The sequence below is a fragment of the Cavia porcellus genome, unplaced genomic scaffold (genome assembly GCF_034190915.1).
Source record: "Cavia porcellus strain 051 isolate PalLab524CR breed Dunkin Hartley unplaced genomic scaffold, mCavPor4.1 scaffold_57, whole genome shotgun sequence".
Taxonomy (NCBI): Eukaryota; Metazoa; Chordata; class Mammalia; order Rodentia; family Caviidae; genus Cavia; species Cavia porcellus.
Window position 1 is genome coordinate 3591114 of NW_026947540.1, and position 7619 is coordinate 3598732.

Genomic DNA, 7619 nt, shown 5'->3' on the forward strand with positions numbered 1-7619 from the left:
CTAACACCTAAGCATAAGCCTACACGTAAACCTAGCACTAATACTAACCCTAACCTGAAACCTAACCATGACCCTACCGCTAACCTCTAAAGCTAACCCTAACTCTAACCCTAACCCTAACCCTAACACTAACCGTAACACTAACCCTAAACATAACCCTAAAACTAACCCTAACCCTAACTCTAAAACTAACGCTAACCGGAACGTAACACTAAACCTATTCATAAGCCTAACCCAAATCGTAATCCGAAGTAAAAACCTAACCCTATCCCTAAAACCTAACATCAACCCTAAACTCAACCTAACACTAACCCTAAACTAAACCTAACCCTAATCCCTAAATATAACACTAATGCTAACCCTAACCCTAACACTATCCCTAACCCTAACACTAACCCTAGCACTAACGCTAACCCTAACCCTAAACCTAAACCTAAACCTCTAACTCTAACACCTAACCCTAACCCAAACCCAAACCATATCCTAAACCCTAAACCTAACCCTAAAACTAACCCTGTCGAACCCTAACACTAACACTAAACCTAACCCTAACTGTAAGCCTAACACTAACCCTAACCCTAACATTAAACCTAATGCTAACCCTAACACTAACCCTAAACATATTCACAACCCTAAACCTAACCATAACCTAAGCCTAAACCTAACCCTATCCCAAAAACTAACCCCTAATCCAAACCTAAAACTAACATTAACCCTAATCCTAACCTAAACCTAACCCTAAATCTAATGCTACACCTAACTCTAACCCTAACGCTAACCCTAACCCGAACCCTAAACCTAATCCTAACCCTACCACTAACTCTAAGCCTAACCGTAACCTTCACCCTAACTCTAACCCTAACCTTCTAAACCTAACCCTAAACCTAACCCTAACCCTAACCCTAACCCAAACACTAACACTAATCGTAACACCTAACCCTAACACTAACTGTAACCCTAAACCCTAAACCCTAACAGTAACCCTATCCCTAACCCTAAACCTAGGCCTAACCCTATCCCTAACACTAACCCTAAAAATAAACCTAACCCTAACCCTAAACCTATCCCTAAACCTAATCCACAAACTGAGATTAACACTAACACTAACCCTAACGTTAACCCTAATCCCTAAACTTCATCCTAACCCTAACCCTAAACTGAACGTAAGCCTAACCCTAACACTTGCAATAACGCTAACCCTAACCATAACACTAAATCCTAAACCTAAACCTAACCCGAAAACTTACCCTATCCCTAACACCTAACCCTAACCCAAACCCTAACACTAACCCAGCTATGAACCTAAACGTAACACTAACACAAACCGTAACCCTAACCATAACCCTAACCATATCTTTAACACCTAACCCCTAATACTAACCGAAAATCTAACCCTAACTCTAAGCTTAAACCTAATCGTAATCCTAACCCTAACACTAACCATAAACCTAATTATAACCCCAACCCTAAACATAATCAGAAGCCAGACACTGACCCTATCCCTAACATGTAACTATTAAAGCTAACCCTAACCCTAAATATACCCCTAACCCCTAACCCTAACACTTACCCTTAACCCTATCCATGACCGTAACCCTAACCCTAACCCTAAGACATAACCCTAAACCTAACACTAACCTTAACCCTAACCTCTAACCCTAACCCTAACACTAACACTAACGCTCACTTCTAACCGTAACTCTAACCGGAATCCTATCCTTAACAAAAACCCTAACCCTAAAATCTAACCTTAACCCTAGCACTAACCCTCAACCTAACCCTAACCCAAACCCTAACTTCTAAGCCTAATCCAATGCCTAACACTAAACCTAAACCTAACTGTAAACCTATCACTAACCCTAAATCCTAACCCTAACCCTATCCCTAAACCTAACCCCAAATTTAAAACGAACCCAAACCTTAAACTTAACCTAACCTAACCCTAGCCCTAACAACTAACACATAACTCCAAAACTAAGCCTAACCCTGACTCTAACTTTAACACTAAACCTAATGCTAATGCTAAGCCTAACCCTAAACCTAACCCTAACCCTAACACTAACCCTAACCCTAACACCAAAATTAACAGCAACCCCAAACCTTAAACTTAACCCTAACCCTAACCCTATCCCTAACACCTAACACATAACGCTAACACTAAGCCTAACACTGACTCTAACTCTAATCCTAAACCTAATGCTAACACTAACCTTAACACTAAACCTAAAAATAACACTAACACTAACCTTAAACCTAACAGCAATCCCTAAACCTAAAACTAAACCTAACCCTAAAACTAACCCTAACCCCAACTTTAACCCTAAACCGAACCATGACCCTATCCCTTACACCTAACACCTAACCCTAACGCTAAACCTAACACTAACCCTAAACCTAACCTTAAACCTAATGCTAATACTAACCCTATCGCTAAACCTAATCATAACACTAACCCTAAACGTAACCTGAAGCCTAACCTTAACCTATCCCTAACATCTAACCCAAAAACCTAACCGTAACCCTAAACCTAACCATAAACACTAACCCTAAACCTAACCATAAAACACTAACCCTTACACAGACCCTAACCCTAAACTTAACACTAAGTGGTAACCCCAAAACCTAACCCTAACCCTAACCCTAACCCTAAAGGGAACCATAGCCATAACCCTAAACCTAAACGCAGCTCTAACCTTGTCTAACCGTAAACCTAACCCTAACTCAAACCCGAACCATAACACTAACACTAACGCTAAACTCTAATCCTAACCATAAACATAACAATAACCCTAACTATAACACTAACGCTAACCCTAACCCTAACCCTAAAACTAACCCTAAACTTAACCTCAAACCTAAACCTAACTGTAACCCGAACCCTAACCCTAACCCTAAACCCTAAACCTAATCCTAAACATAACTCAAACCTTACCCTAACCCTAACTTTAACTCTAGCCCTAACCTTGTAACCCTAAACCTAACCCTAACCCTAAACCTCAACCTAACCCTAATCCTATCCATAACCCTAACACTAAGAATAAACATAACCCTAAACCTAAACATATACCTAACCCTAATCCTTATAATGAGCTTAACGCTAACCCTAACCATAACCCAAAGCCTAATCGCTAACCCTATCCTTAAAACCTAACCTCTAAACTTAACCCGAAACCTAACCCTAACCCTAAGCCTAAGCCTAACCCTAACCCTAAACTTAACCCTAACCATAAAACCCTAACCCTAAGACAAACACTAACATTAATTCTAACCCTAAAACAAACGATAACCTCTAAACATAGCACTAACCCTAACCCTAATGCTAACCTGAACATTAAACCCAACACTAAACTCTAACCATAACACTAACCCTAACACTAACCGTAACCCTGAACCTAAGCTTTAACACTAGCCCTAACCCTAACCATAATCCAAACCATAACCTTAAACCTAACCCTAACACTAACCCTAACCCTAACTCTAACTCTAACACTAAAACAAACGATAACCTCTAAACCTAACCCTAACCCTAACACTAACCTTAACGCAAACCCTAACACTAAACCTAACTTGTAACCCTAACACTAACCGTAACCCTAACATTAAAGCTAACCCAAACCCTAAACCTAACCCTAAACCTAAACCCTAACCCTAAACTTAACACTATCCCTAACCCTAAACCTAACACTAAACCGAACACTATTCCTAACTTTAACACTATCCCTATCGCTAACACTTAACCCCTCACCCGAACCCTATCTCTAAAACTAACCCTAAAACTAACCCTACCACTAATTCTAACCCTAACCCTAAACCGAACCGTAATCATTACACTAAACTTAACAGTAACCCAAAGCCCAAACCTAACCCTATCCCTAACGCCTAACCCCTAACCATAACCTTAATCATAACCCTAACCCTAAGCATAAACCTAACCCTAAACCTAACCCTTAATTCTAATACTAACCCTAAACCTAAACCTAACCCTAACCCTAAAACTAACCTAAAACTAAACTTCACCATAACCATAACTCTATCCATAACCCTAACCCTAACCCTAGCCCTGAACCTAAGCTTTAACTGTAAGCCTAACCCTAACACTAATCATCACCTCTAAGCCTAAGAATAAACAATAACCCTAACCCTAAATCTAACCCAAAACTGAATGATAACCTCTAACCATAACACTAACCCTAACCTTAAACCTAACCTTAACCATAACACTAACCTTAACCCTAACACATACACTAACCTAAAATCCTAACCCTAACCCTAACCATGAACCTAACCCTAAAGCAAAAATTAATCCCTTTCTCTAACCCTAAAACTATCCCTTATACTAACAATAACCCTGACTGTAATACCTAACCCGAACACAAACCTAAGCATAACCCTAACCCTAACCCAAACCCGAACACTAAACCTAACATCTAACCATAATGCTAACCCTAACCCTAAACGTCAATCTAACCCTAACCCCAACGATAACATTAACCCTAACCATAACCCTAACCCTAACCCTAACCATGACCCTAACCCTAAACCTAACGTTAATCCCTTAACCTAACCCTAAACCTACCCTTTATACCAGCACTAACCCTGACTATAATACCTAACCCAAACCCTAAACTTAGCATAAAAATAACCCTAATACTAATCCGAACACTAAACCTAACATCTGACCATAACACTAACCATAACCCTAAACCTCAATCTAACCCTAACACCAACAATAACACTAACCCTAACACTAACCCTAACCCTAATGCTAACCCTAACCGTAACCCTAACCCTAACCCTAATTCTAACCCTAAACCTAACCCATATCCCTATTCCTAACACCTAAGCCATAACCCTAACCCTAACACTAACACTAACACTAAATCTAACGCAAAACCTAAATCTAACCCTAACCCTAACCCTAACCTAATTGTAATCCAAAACCTAACCATAACCCTAAACCTAACCCTAAGCCTAACCCTAAATCTAACTCTAACCCTAACACTAACACTAACAATAACACTAAAGCTAACCCTAACACTAACACTAACAATAACCCCTAAACTTAACCTTAACCCTAATCGTAAACCTACCCCTAAAGCTAACCAGTAACGCTAACCCTAAACTTTACCCTATCCCTAAATGTAATCCTAACCCTACCCCTTAACCTAAGCTTTAACACTAACACTAACCTCTAAGCCTAAACCTAACCCTGACACTAGCCCTAACTCTAACCCTAAACCAAAAGCTAACCTCTAAACATAACCCTATCCCTACCCATAACCCTTAACCTAACACTGAACCTAACCCTAACACTAAGCCTAACACTAAACCTCAGCATTAACCCTAACCCTAACCCAAACCTAACGCTAACCTCTAACCATAACACTAACCCTAAACTTAAACCTAACCGTAAACCTGAACTCTAACCGTAACACTAACCCTAACCCTAAAACTATCCCTAACATCTAATCCTAACCCAAACCTAGCCCTAACCTAATCATAACTCTAACCATAAATGTAACCCGAAGCATAAATGTAACCCTAACCCTAACCCAAACACTAACACTAAACCATAACCCTAAACCTAACACTATCCTTAACCCTAACCGTAAAACTAACCCTAACCCTAACCCTTTCCTGAACACATAACCCCTAACCCTTACAATAAACCTAACACTAACATCAAAACAAAATCTAACCCTAACACTAACCCTAAGCCTAACCCTAAACCTAATCGTAACTCTAACCCTAACGGTAACCCGAAGCCTAACCTTAACCCTCTCACTAACTCCTAAACCCTAACACTAATTCTAACTCTAACCCTAACCCTAAACGTAACCATAAAACTAACCATACCCCTAACACTAATTTCTAATCCTATCTCTAAACCTAACCCTAACTGTAAACATAACCCTAACACTAAACCTAACATTAATCCCTTACCTGAAGCCTAACCCTACCCCTTAAACTAACCCTAACCCTGACTGAAATACGTAACCCTAACTCTAACACTAGCATAACCCTAACCATATCCCTAACCCTAATGCTAACCCTAACGTTAACCCATACCTCTAACACTAACCCTAACCCTAACTCTAAACCTCAACATAACTCTAACCCTAACAATAACACTAACCCTAACCCTAACTCATAACCATATACCTAACACTAGGTATATGGGGTTTAGGGGTGTTCACCATAACCATAACTCTATCCATAACCCTAACCCTAACCCTAGCCCTGAACCTAAGCTTTAACTGTAAGCCTAACCCTAACACTAATCATCACCTCTAAGCCTAAGAATAAACAATAACCGTAACACTAACCCTAACCCTAAAACTATCCCTAACATCTAATCCTAACCCAAACCTAGCCCTAACCTAATCATAACTGTAACCATAAATGTAACCCGAAGCATAAATGTAACCCTAACCCTAACCCAAACACTAACACTAAACCATAACCCTAAACCTAACACTATCCTAAACCCTAACCGTAAAACTAACCCTAACCCTAACCCTTTCCCGAACACGTAACCCCTAACCCTTATGATAAACCTAACCCTAACATCAAAACAAAATCTAACCCTAACACTAACCCTAAGCCTAACCCTAAACCTAATCGTAACCATATAGTGTTAGGTTTATCGTTACATTTATGCTTATGCTTTAGGGGGTGAACACCCCTAAACCTAACTCTAACTCTAAGCCTAACCCTAAGCCTAAGCCTAACACTAATCCTAAACTGAACCCTAACCATAAAACCCTATCCCTAACACAAACCCTAATCCTTACTCTAACCCTAAAGCTAACCCTAACCCTAAACCTAACCTAACAGTAAACCTCACCATAACCATGACTCTATCCATAACCCGAACCCTATCCCTAGCCCTGAACCTAAGCTTTAACCCTAAGCCTAACCCTAACACTAATCATCACCTCTAAGCCTAAGGCTAACGCTAACCCTAACCCTAAATCTAACCCAAAATTGAATGCTAACCTCTAACCAGAACAATAACCCTAACAATAACCCTAACCTTAAACCAAACACTAACCAAAACCCTAACCCTAACCCTAACACTAACACTAACCTAAAAACCTAACCCTAACCATAACCCTAACCATGACTCTAACCTAAACTTAACATTAGTCCCTTACCCTAACCCTAAACCTATCCCTTATACTAACACTAACCCTGACTGTAATACCTAACCCGAACCCTAAACTTAGCATAACCGTAACACTAACCCTAACCCGAACACGAAACCTAACATCTAACCCTAACACTAACCCTAACACTAAACCTCAATCTAACCCTAACCCCAACAATAACACTAACCCTAAACCTAAACCTAACCATGAACCTAACTCTAAACCTAACATTAATACCTTACCCTAAACCTAAACCTACACCTTATACCAACACTAACCCTGACTGTAATACCTAACCCAAACCCTAACCTTAGCATAACCCTAACCCTAACCTTAACCTAACATCTGACCATAAAACTAACCCTAACCCTAAACCTCAATCTAACCCTAACCCCAACAATAACACTAACACTAACACTAACCTAACTCTAAATGCTAACCCTAACCGTAACTCTAACCCTGACCCTA